Genomic DNA, 11,031 nt, shown 5'->3' with positions numbered 1-11,031 from the left:
AACAGTTACTGGTAATGGTAAAAATGATTTTTAAAATATCTTTGTCAGCATTAGCAAAATATGCATTGTCATTATTAGTTTCCAATGACACAAGTCATTCTCTCCATTCCCTATCAAAACTTTGTAATTAGTTTTTTTTATTGCACATACAGAGATGCTCACAATTTATTCGTTATTTTATCTTCACTAATCTATAGTAAATTAGTCACAGGGCAAGAGGCAGGGTACACCCTGGCCAATCTGATTAATGTAAATGTCAATCTGTCTCAAACCTCTCCTACACATTAACAAATAATTACTGTGTCAATTAAACGAGAATTACATAATGAAATAAGTCGTTTTAAATCCTCCATTCACACACAAACAACTGGCTCATATCATAATCTGTGTATTTGTAAACATCAGTCTAAATACTTTGCTGATGATTTATTTAGACTTAACAAATCCTCAAGAAATCACCTAAACAACTTGTTTGCACTTGATGATATACATGGATTGTTAATCCTTAGTCTAATAAATCCAGTGTATAAAAATACTGTCATTAGATATGCTCTAGTAAATTGTGTCTAATTATACTGATGGTCAGTTCTGTGTTTAGGTGTGATGCAATGAGCCCAACATTTGCTGCAACTCTGCTAGGCTGACTCGTTATTGACAGTGACTGATTATGGTGGGTTCCACATATGATATAATTGCTGCTGGTTTGAGCACATATGTCAAGTGAAGATAGGTTCTGAATTTCCTGTTTTGGAACTACAGTTTAAAAATTAAGCTAAAGGTAAGTTAGCATGGTGTGTAGGGCAGTGCAAACATCACCCTCCTTTCATCTGTAGAAACATTGCTTTGAGAGTGCCTTGGAAATAAAAGGCACAAAACTCTAAAATAAAAGAAAATGAAAAACAAAAAAGCAATAGAAAATTTCTTGTTGCAAGACTGCTGCTCTTAGCTCAAGGCCACATCTGCTCCTATATATCAAAGCCAGAGCAAGTTTTGTCTAGGTTACATAAGCATGTCCCATTACACCAGGTGAGAACTGCTGCTCTGGAAGGCTACCTATATAAACCCAGAGGAAAACCCACATTATGTAACTGATAGCTCCAGTACTCAGACTCTGTGTGAGTCACATTCAGAGGTATTATAAAACAGAACCTGTACGCCATTAGAATAAAGCATGATACAGTGGAACACACAAGTGATATACACAAATCTGATTATTTCTATGTTTTGTTTGTTCCTAGTGTAATTTCATTTCTTAATGCATGACAGGCATGGCAATACTGAAACAGAATTTAGTTAAAGTATATAAAACAGTGAAGCTTTCTTAAGCTGGATAGGCCCCTGCTCTGCTGTTGAGTAATGTTGATGGGTTGTCAGGCTGGGCTGACTACCAGTAAAAGTAAAGAATGCATCCAAGTTCAGTTACATGTTTGGGTGAAGAGGTCTCACTCTGTGTGATTGTGTATGCTGGGATGATGTAACAAGCATATCATTGTTGCTGTAATTCTTGAACAGCATGAGGATAGAAAAGTTGCAGAGAAGCGATGCTTTTTCAGAGTAAGTCAAACCAACGGAGGGAGAAACATCACAGCATGACTAAACTGAAATTCTATCAATCCAGTTTCTTTTACAGACTTTCTTTCTCTCACACCAAAAGATACTTTGTAACAAATGGCATGCCATCACCCTATCAGAATACATCACGAAGGAAAGATTCCAAGAGCCGCCGTTGTTGCATTCTCGAGCCACCATCTTTTACAGGTTTTCAGTCAGAACCAAATAAACAATATCTATGAATAATTGTTATAAAACGAACAAAGGGAAAAAAAATGAATACTAATCCATTTGTCTCATCTCATCCAGCTGCTGTAATATTTTGTGTGATGCCATTGCTACAGAAAAGGATTATGGCCACTTTTTTTTCTTTTTCAGAATTTAATAGAACATCTGTCCTTCCACTTTAGTGTTTGTGGTTAAGAGGTTATGAAGCATATTGGAAATGGACTTTTCTGAAGGGCTAAGTTGAGACATTTCACCATTCAGTTTTGTTTCCTTGTGATTATAGCTGGACTTGTATCGTTTTTACCTTTTTTTGTGTAGTTATATATTATTACAGCAAAACATGGTCTTGAAGACATCCATCCACTTCCGCTTATCCTTTCAAGGTCGCGGGGGGCGCTGGAGCCTATCCCAGCTGTCATAGGGCGAGAGGCGGGGTACACCCTGGACAGGTTGCCAGTTTGATGCAGGGCTAACACACAGGGACAGACAACCTAATTTGGATTATCCAATTAACCTATCCCCACAAGCTGCATGTCTTTGGATGGTGGGAGGAAGCCGGAGGGAACCCACGCAAACACGGGGAGAACATGCAAACTCCACACAGAAAGACCGGCCTGATGGTGGAATTGAACTAAGGACCTTCTTGCTATGCGGCAACAGTGCGAACCAGTGTGCCACCGTGCTACCTTGAAGTCACCTGCATGATAATACTATGGCAATTATTTGTATGTCTGGAGAGAGTTTATAACATAATGGCATCACAACAGTGATGTTCAACGAAAGGTGTGTTGTTAGAACTGATTGCGGCTGGTGTTATCCCTTTTCCAGTCTGTAGTCTTGATGAAAAGTCAAAATGAAATTTGTAGATCCAATTAGATTTTGTAGCTAAAGCTTATTTTAATATTCACAAGCACTGCTCACTCTGGAAAAACTGTTTTTTAAAGTGCCCTTTTGCTTGAGAGAAGCTTTGTGATTTCTGAAAATTATGATGAGAACACAAAGCCTTTTGTTCTATTTGCATTCAGTGTTGGAGTTTCATTGATGTACTTGTAACAAATCAGTCAAACTTAATCTATGTAGTGCATATGAACTGTGCTTTACAAGTGACTGATAAATGCTTTTGTTGGCAAGGATAGATTTGAGGCTCAATGCAGCTAAAAAAAAATAACCTATAAGGGTCAGTACCAGCACTGTGACACTTTGTAATGGCAGATTTATGGTCCTCCTTAGGAGGGCTACCCTACATGTAAACATTAGGGGTGCAACGATACACAAAATTCACGGTTCGGTTCGGTTCGGTTCGATACCTTGGTGCCACGGTTCAATATTTTTTCGATACCAAAAAAATGTTCATGCCTTTTTAATTTGTCATTTATTAAAATTATAAATATATATTTTAACACAAAAGTACAGTTTTTAAATTTAATGTTGCTGAAACAACAAAGTAATAAAAAAAAATAAAAACATCTGATTGAGGAATCACTCATCTTTGGAAAAGAGGGTTTATTACAGAGAAATGTCTCTTTCCAAAATAAAAGCTATACTATACGCTTCTTCTGGGCTATATTCTCAGCAGCATATTAAACATATCAGGTCCCCATAAGGAGAATCATGTGCTAACGGCTGTCTAAATGACTCGGGTAAAGTTTGTAGCATGCGTGCTTGTTGTTTTTGTCTACTTCCACTTGTCTTTGCACTAGGATGTTGTCGGAGTAAATGTGCAGTCATATTCGTTGTGTTCCCACTAGTGCTCTCAGCGTTAATCTCGTTGAAATGACGTTAACGCCACAACACGGCAAATCTCCGTTAACGAGCTACCTCGGATCGCCCCGTGCATGGGGCTAGACGGCCATTAACGAGCTAACTGCGCCAACACACTAGTTCCCACCAATGTAATTGAGCATTGCGTGGCACATCCGACATACTGTTTTACTTTAGTCCATGACGCGCTTACCTTCAGGGTCATACATCACAGGAAAACCAAAATAGTTCCAAACGCCAGATCTGAATGAGGGTGGGGGAGGTTCAATTTGCCATGTTGCAAGGAGAGCTTAACTTCTGTCTCGCTAGCTTGTGCTGTTCAGTGAATCTGCGTTCGACTACTCCGTCTAGGCTGCAGTGTTGCCAACTTAGCGACTTTGTCGCTATATTTAGCGAGTTTTCAGGCCCCTTAGCGACTTTTTTTCTAAAAAAAGTCGCTAATAAAAGACGTGAAAGCGCATATCGCTTTTACTCTCAACAAGAAGCGGGTGCTGTTTTGTGGATCAGTCAGTTCTTCTTTTACTCTTATGCTGTTTTGTGGATCACAAGGTTTAAAACTACTTATAAACACACACAGAAAGTAACTCCACCAGAGTGCCTATTTCGGGTCACTTTTGCCGGTGCAAGCCCGGGTAAAGGAGCAGGGTTGGAATTGTGACATTAAAAAAACACAATAATTGCTAAAAGAAATTTAATTTGTAGTTCTAAATAAACGCTAAATGCATTTAGGACGTTTTTTACTCACTTTATGTCTCTTCCACGATGTTATTTCTCTCTCCAACAACATAAGTTACAATTACATTAGCATGACCAATTATGCAAATTAGGCGATGATGTCATTTAGCGACTTCTAGCGACTTTTAGGACAACCGATTTTCCTTACTGAGGAGTTGGCAACACTGCTAGGCTGCACTGTCGAGTGCAGATCCACTAAGCGCTCAACACAGACAGCATCGTCAGAAGGAAAGTTGATAAAATAAATTAACAAATTTGTATCGTTCGATACATATGCGTACCGAACCGAAAGCACTGTATCGAACGGTTCAATATCGATACGAGTATCGTTGCACCCCTAGTAAACATCTGTGACCTATATAATGAAATGATGTGTTGGATCGGTCAAAGCATTTTACTGCATAAATGACATTCAAGACATGATAAGTCATCCCACTGCTGGACATAACTTCATATTTAGGGAACATTACGTCATTTACCTCTGCTGCAACATTAGCTTAGCATTAGCAAGTGCTGCGGTGCTATGGTATTATGAGGCTCTCACTGAAAATATGTGAGTTGTGTTTAATCATTTTTAATAAACTATAATCAACTTTAGAACCATTATTGATATAATAAGACTGAAGAAGGATGAGTGATGAAACATTTCTTCCACTGAAAACGATATGTCCAGATGAACAGAATCAACTTCTCGGGATTTCCTTTGTTAGGAATCAAATGATTAAATAAAAACATTTTTTATGAAATTGCTATGTGCTATCATTAAAGAGTGGGCACGCAATGTAATAAGGGTCAAAAGCTTTGATTCAGCGCTATGACTGAATTGAATTATTGTGATTGACATGTAGAGCGCAGAAGGGATTTTTGCAAACATGCTTACACATCATAACTGGCTAATAACATGGACTGAACCACCACTCACAACCACTAGCACTTTATATAGCCTCTGTAGAAACTATCTACACCCTCACTTATCTTAACTGCACTACTGTATAGCTCTGTGTAAATAATCATTCTGTACATTCAATAATCTTTAATCCTACAACTGTTTACAACTTGCATAGTTCCCATTTCTGTATAGCTGTATATCCCAGATTCTGTAAAGTTATTTATTTCATATTCTGTATAGTTTTTCATATTTATATCCTGTTCATATCCTGTACATAGCTTGTACTCACTACAGCCTGTACATACTTATAGTTATAGAATATTCACAACATACTTCATACCGTGTACATTATAACATACCATAATAGACCCATTTCTGTAATATACTCACATATCTATATTATTGCTAATATATATTGTAATATATCTATATCACTAAAGCACTTCTGGATGGATGCAAACTGCATTTCGTTGCCCTGTACCTGTGCATGTGCAATGACAATAAAGTTGAATTCTATTCTATTCTATTCTATTCTATATTTTCTGGGCCGAGGGAGTCCAAACAGAACGTCCCAGGCTTAGATAATAAGACTTAGATGTGATGGATGAGAACATGGATGACCGAGCATGCGTCCAGACATTATTGATAAGCTTCAGAACATCTCAGATTCTTCATAACTTTACCATTGCTAACAAGATAACAGGTAAGGTGGCTAAATATTTTAGTGGAAGGTCACTTGATGAGGCATGGCTATGATTACTATAAAGTTATGAATAGTTTTAAGACTGTTTAGTTGTCACTAAGAAGGTTCTGCATCCTGTGGTCTAACAGATTCCATTCCCACATAACTCATCTTTCCCATTCTATAAAAGTCTTAAAGAAAGACTGGTAGTCACCCCTTTACAAAGACAGTATAATGAGTCTAGCAGTAACAAGAATTTACTACAGAAATGTTACATCCAGCATTTTTGGAACTTGAAGTTGAAATTTCTCTGCTCCTACATTGTGATTTTTTTTTTCAGATCTGTTTCTCTTCGCTTCCCTTTTGGAACTAGCAATACTAAATCAAATAATATTTCCGCTGCGAATCAAATATTCATGTATGCAGCAAGTGTAATATATAAACTAATAAAGAACAACTTTTGACATGCAGTGTCAAAGAATATTGGTGCCCCTGCTTCTAAAAAAGAATGAAAGGTGTTTTTGCTGATTGATTGAGTAGTCTCAGCATGAAGGTCTGGAACCAGACAGAGAGGCCTAGAGAAGCTACAGTGTATTTGACCTAGATCCTCTCTTAAAGAGTATGGAGCTTCTTTTTTCTTTCCATGGACACAGAAAGCAACGTGATTTGTCTGCAAATTCAGCTCACAAGGCATTCCTTATCAAATATTTATCCTCATTTTGGATTCAGAGCTGTATCTGTGAAGAGGAGTCTGCGAGTGAGTGTACGAACATGTGCCATCCTGATTTTTGTGCATCTGTGCGTGTATGTGTGTGCACTCTTATCCATCCATCGAGCTCTTGGCTAGGCTGTATTTTGTCAGATTAAAGAGGGTCTGATGCTGAGTGTTAAGCAGCCCCCTGTCTGGTTTGGTTTCAGTGTCTATCACAATAGTAGCCATGGGAATATCGCACTCTGCTCTGCCCTCAGGTTAGAGGCATGCTGCTACTTTGCTTAATTCACTCGCTCTCTGCTCTGTCTTGGGTCTATTTATCACACTCTCTTTCTGGCAAACCAGTGTATCTATTTCAGTTTTGTTTCTTTTTGACAAAATTCTGTGCAATAATGTAGATATCAGCTCAGATCTCCAACAGCAGAGCTAAAAATACGCAGATAGCCTGATATAATCTTCTGTACCTTTGGTCTGGTGCAGATTTACACATTTATTTCTTTAATGGAGATCTTATATTGTCATATTAAGGAAACGGTGGATGCTATAGGGTGTAGCCAGGTTATGACATAAACTTATGGAGAGATCCACAAAACCCATGGTGAGGCCAATAATGCCAAATAAACTACTCAGTTAAATCCTTATCTGAAAATAAGGATTCCTGCTGGTTACATAGTGGAGGAGACGCTACAGATACTACTGTAAGAAGATAATGACAGTGCACTTAGAGGTAAATGTACAGTAGGCTGCACACCTGTTTAGTTTTCACTAACTTGTACAAGCTAAACTCAAACATTTTTTTCTTACTGCTAATGCTGCAACATAATAGATTTCTGTAATGTTAGTCAGCTCTGCATTGAAGTAACTGTAAAGTTATCATGTCTGCCTCCTTGCTCCTAAATCATGAGGAAAGGTGGTTTTAGAGATGCAGCACTGAAATGGTGACACATGTAAAGCAATCATTAATCAGTCTTTTTGTTGGAGACTGCAGGAGTTATTCAAACACCAGCATCAGGCTCGCCAGTGGCAGTCACAGGTAAGCTGCCCCCAAGGACAGTTGCTGGTCTTTTTTTAATCATAATAAAATCATAATTTTAAAAAAGCAACTGCTGTTTTAGTACCTGTTTTTGTTTTTCTTTTAGCACTGCCCTGCTACATACATACAGAGATGATTATATGACAAGGTGGTTAGCACTGTTGCCTCACAGCAACAAGGTCCTGAGCTCAATTCTACCATCAGACTTTCTGTGAGGAGTTTGCATGTTCTCCCCGTGTTCATGTGAACTCTCTCCGGGTTCCCTCCCACAGTCCAAACACATGCACTTAGCGGTGATAGGTTAATCGGAAATCGTATTTTTTTGTTGCTAAATGACAGCAGTGGAACTTGGTGCAGTCTTCTGCTGTGGTAGTTTATCTGCGTCCGGGATTGATGTGTTGTGTGAGATTCTCCTCACCATATCTTGGTTGTAAGGGGTGTTTTTTTAAAGTTACGGTTGTCTTCCTATCAGCTCAAAGCAAACTGATCTGTTATTGCCAAACACAATAAATGCCTTGCTCTTCAATTTTCAGGATACTTTTCTTTATATCCAGGTCTTGTGGGATGATTGTAGACATTCCTGTTTGCTTCAGTCATCAAAATTCTGTACTGGACATTGATGTAAATGTAGGTATAGTAAGCTAGGGGGTTCTTAAAACAAAGCAGCATGTCTGTGTCATTGCATAACGCCTGAATGTCCCAAATGACCCAACCACTGTAGCCTCCTCTAGGCTGCATCACACTGCCTCTGTGATCTCTCCCCAAGGGTCCAGAGGGTTTTTCATGCCTTTGTAGTCTCAGCATAATGAATCCCACAAGTGGGGATAATAGATACACTTGTGTATAGACTCTCCTTGAAGGTATCCATGGTGTTAAACTGATTGTATGTGGGAAAAACTAAGGAAGTAATCATGAAAAAAAAATCTGTAAAAACAAAACAAGAAGCTCTCCACTTTTCCCTTTGTGTATCTGGCCAGTCTGTGTGAGAAGTGCGGCAAGTGTGTCACACTGTGGTTGGAAGCTGACAGTGGGCAAAAAGGGTCTCTGACAACCCCGCATTTTGTTTGGAGCTTACTAACCCCTGAAGGTTTTTGGTTCTGAATAACAGGGGTAAATGCACTGAGCAAAAGTTCCTCAGTGTGACCCAGTGTTGAAAACACACCTGGATGATTTATGTCCAATATCAATATCTTTTGCCACAGCAGGAATTAAAAGTAGGAATCCTTTCTTCATGGGAAATAAAGGTTGATTTATATCTATTAAGGGCTACATTGTAACTATTGTAGGCTTCAGAACTAAAGGCATCTCCTAAAATATGGAACTGCACAACACCAAAGACACGATGGGACTACTTGTTGGCTTTAAGGTCTCCTGAATATAGAGGTTGCTGGCAACAGTCACTGCAACACTTAATTCAGAAATTATTATTTTTTTAAATCCAGTGTGACCATGGAAGACATGCAGTGTCCTGTGCTTTCTTGTAAATGTGTTTAGGCTTTAATGAAAACCTAATTGGTTGCCTTTGTATCTACAACCTTCTCTAATGAAGATTAGGCATTAAAAATTTTAGCTGTTTATTTATTAATATCTCTGACCACAAAGCCCATAAAGTAGCATGAAGACGAAATTGTATTAAATAAAAAGGATATATATATTTTTTATCCTCAAGTAAAGAAGAGTTAGACCAAATCAAGAGAGAAATAGCTAATCTCAGCTAAATGGCTGCTAGTTGTACATATGCTGATATTATATCAATATCAGTCCTTACAGCCAAGTCCCTGCAAAAAGATATAAACTCATATTGTTAGGGGAAAACCCCTGACATTAAGGATTCAAAACTGTAGCAATCCAATATAGTCTGTGGATTTGCTGAGTCATCCAATTTCAAACTACTTGCTCTTGAAAGCTCTCGTGGCTGCATGGGATGCCTTTTGATAGGACGTGCTCATCAATCACATTGGTGATTGGGTGTAATATACTCTTAACCACGTCCTGTATCCCACTCTCTCTTAAACACCGTTGCATCTTGATTTCACATTTCTTCTCCGCCTACATTTCTCTTCCTTCTTCATTCCCTGGAGTTTTCCCACACACCTTCAGATTCACACACATGCACACATTTTCTCTCCTCTGCCTCCTTCTTTTCTCACCTATACTCCCCTTTCCACTGTCAGGAGAAACCTTCACAAGCTTCCACCCTCTTCCTTTCTATCAGTCCCTCTGTTGCTTTCAGCCTCATTTTTTAAATATTACCTACCTCCTTTTGTCTGTCCTTGATTTGTAATAAGAATTCAGTGGAAGTACCATCTGATTCAGTCTCACACCCCCAGTCCCCAGCCCCCAACACGCACTAGCACCCAACACCCCTTCCTCTCATTCCAGTCTGTCATTGTATCCTAGCAACATAACTTTAGTAGTAGTAGTAACATCAGTCTGGCATCTCCCATCAACTCGCTTGGATATTCTGCACTTTGCATTTGAATTTGTGCAGATCAATAGCATTGCTATTAATAATAGGAATAAATAAATAAATAATCCAGTTCGTTCAAGCTGTAAGAAAGTTATATGCTCTGAATTCAAGTTTTTATTGCAGCATCTTTTAAATATTTTTATGAACACATCATCCAAGATACACAGCTTTGATTCAAGCATATTCCATTCAAGTTTTGGCATTTTTACTCAGCAAATTGTAACGCCTCAACCAGGCTGAACATTGTATTATTTAAACACTGGAATTAAGCGTCATCAGAATTAGAACACATAATCCCTCCTCCAGCTTTACTCAAAATAAGATCTGCAGATTCTGGGAAAAAAATTTGAGCTTTAATTACCAGAAATGGCCTCCAACTGAGACAAGCAGTAATTCAGGGTATGCTTAGTGGGTGTGTGAAGATGCATCACTCTCACATCATCATGCTTTTCATGTGTTTAGAATTATTTTAGCATGATGTGTAAAGGCATCTTGGGAACCCTGAAAGGTGCTCAATAAATGAAATACACTTGGCAACACAAAAAATGAAAAGAAAACCCTGATAACTGCTAAAATAAAGGTATACTTTTGCCCTAGACTCCCAAATGATTGAGGAAAACAAAGCAAAATCATAGCTTAAACAACTCCTTAACTGTTCAATGAAAACAAGGAGCAGAAAGTTGCAGGCTAAAGGAAAGCAGGCTGACAGGTCAGTATTAAATATCAGCATTCAGGTTCACATTTGGATGGATGGATTTTAAATGTATTACTACATTTTTGTTATTACAAGGACAAAAACACAATATTTCATGCTTACCTTTGAAAATATAGGACTTTCACCCTCAAAATAATATAATCTCTTTCTCCATACACTAAATCATTGTTTAGTGTCAAACACCTTATTTTTGTGACCTCAAATATCTTCTGTCTCACTGCTTGTACTCATCCTAGAGAGGGCAAAGTTGTATAA

This window comes from Copadichromis virginalis, linkage group LG4 (genome assembly GCF_057382275.1).
Source record: "Copadichromis virginalis isolate Kocher_CV1m ecotype Utaka linkage group LG4, C_Virginalis_male_GT1.1, whole genome shotgun sequence".
NCBI classification, from domain to species: Eukaryota; Metazoa; Chordata; class Actinopteri; order Cichliformes; family Cichlidae; genus Copadichromis; species Copadichromis virginalis.
This window is presented reverse-complemented; position numbering follows the sequence as displayed.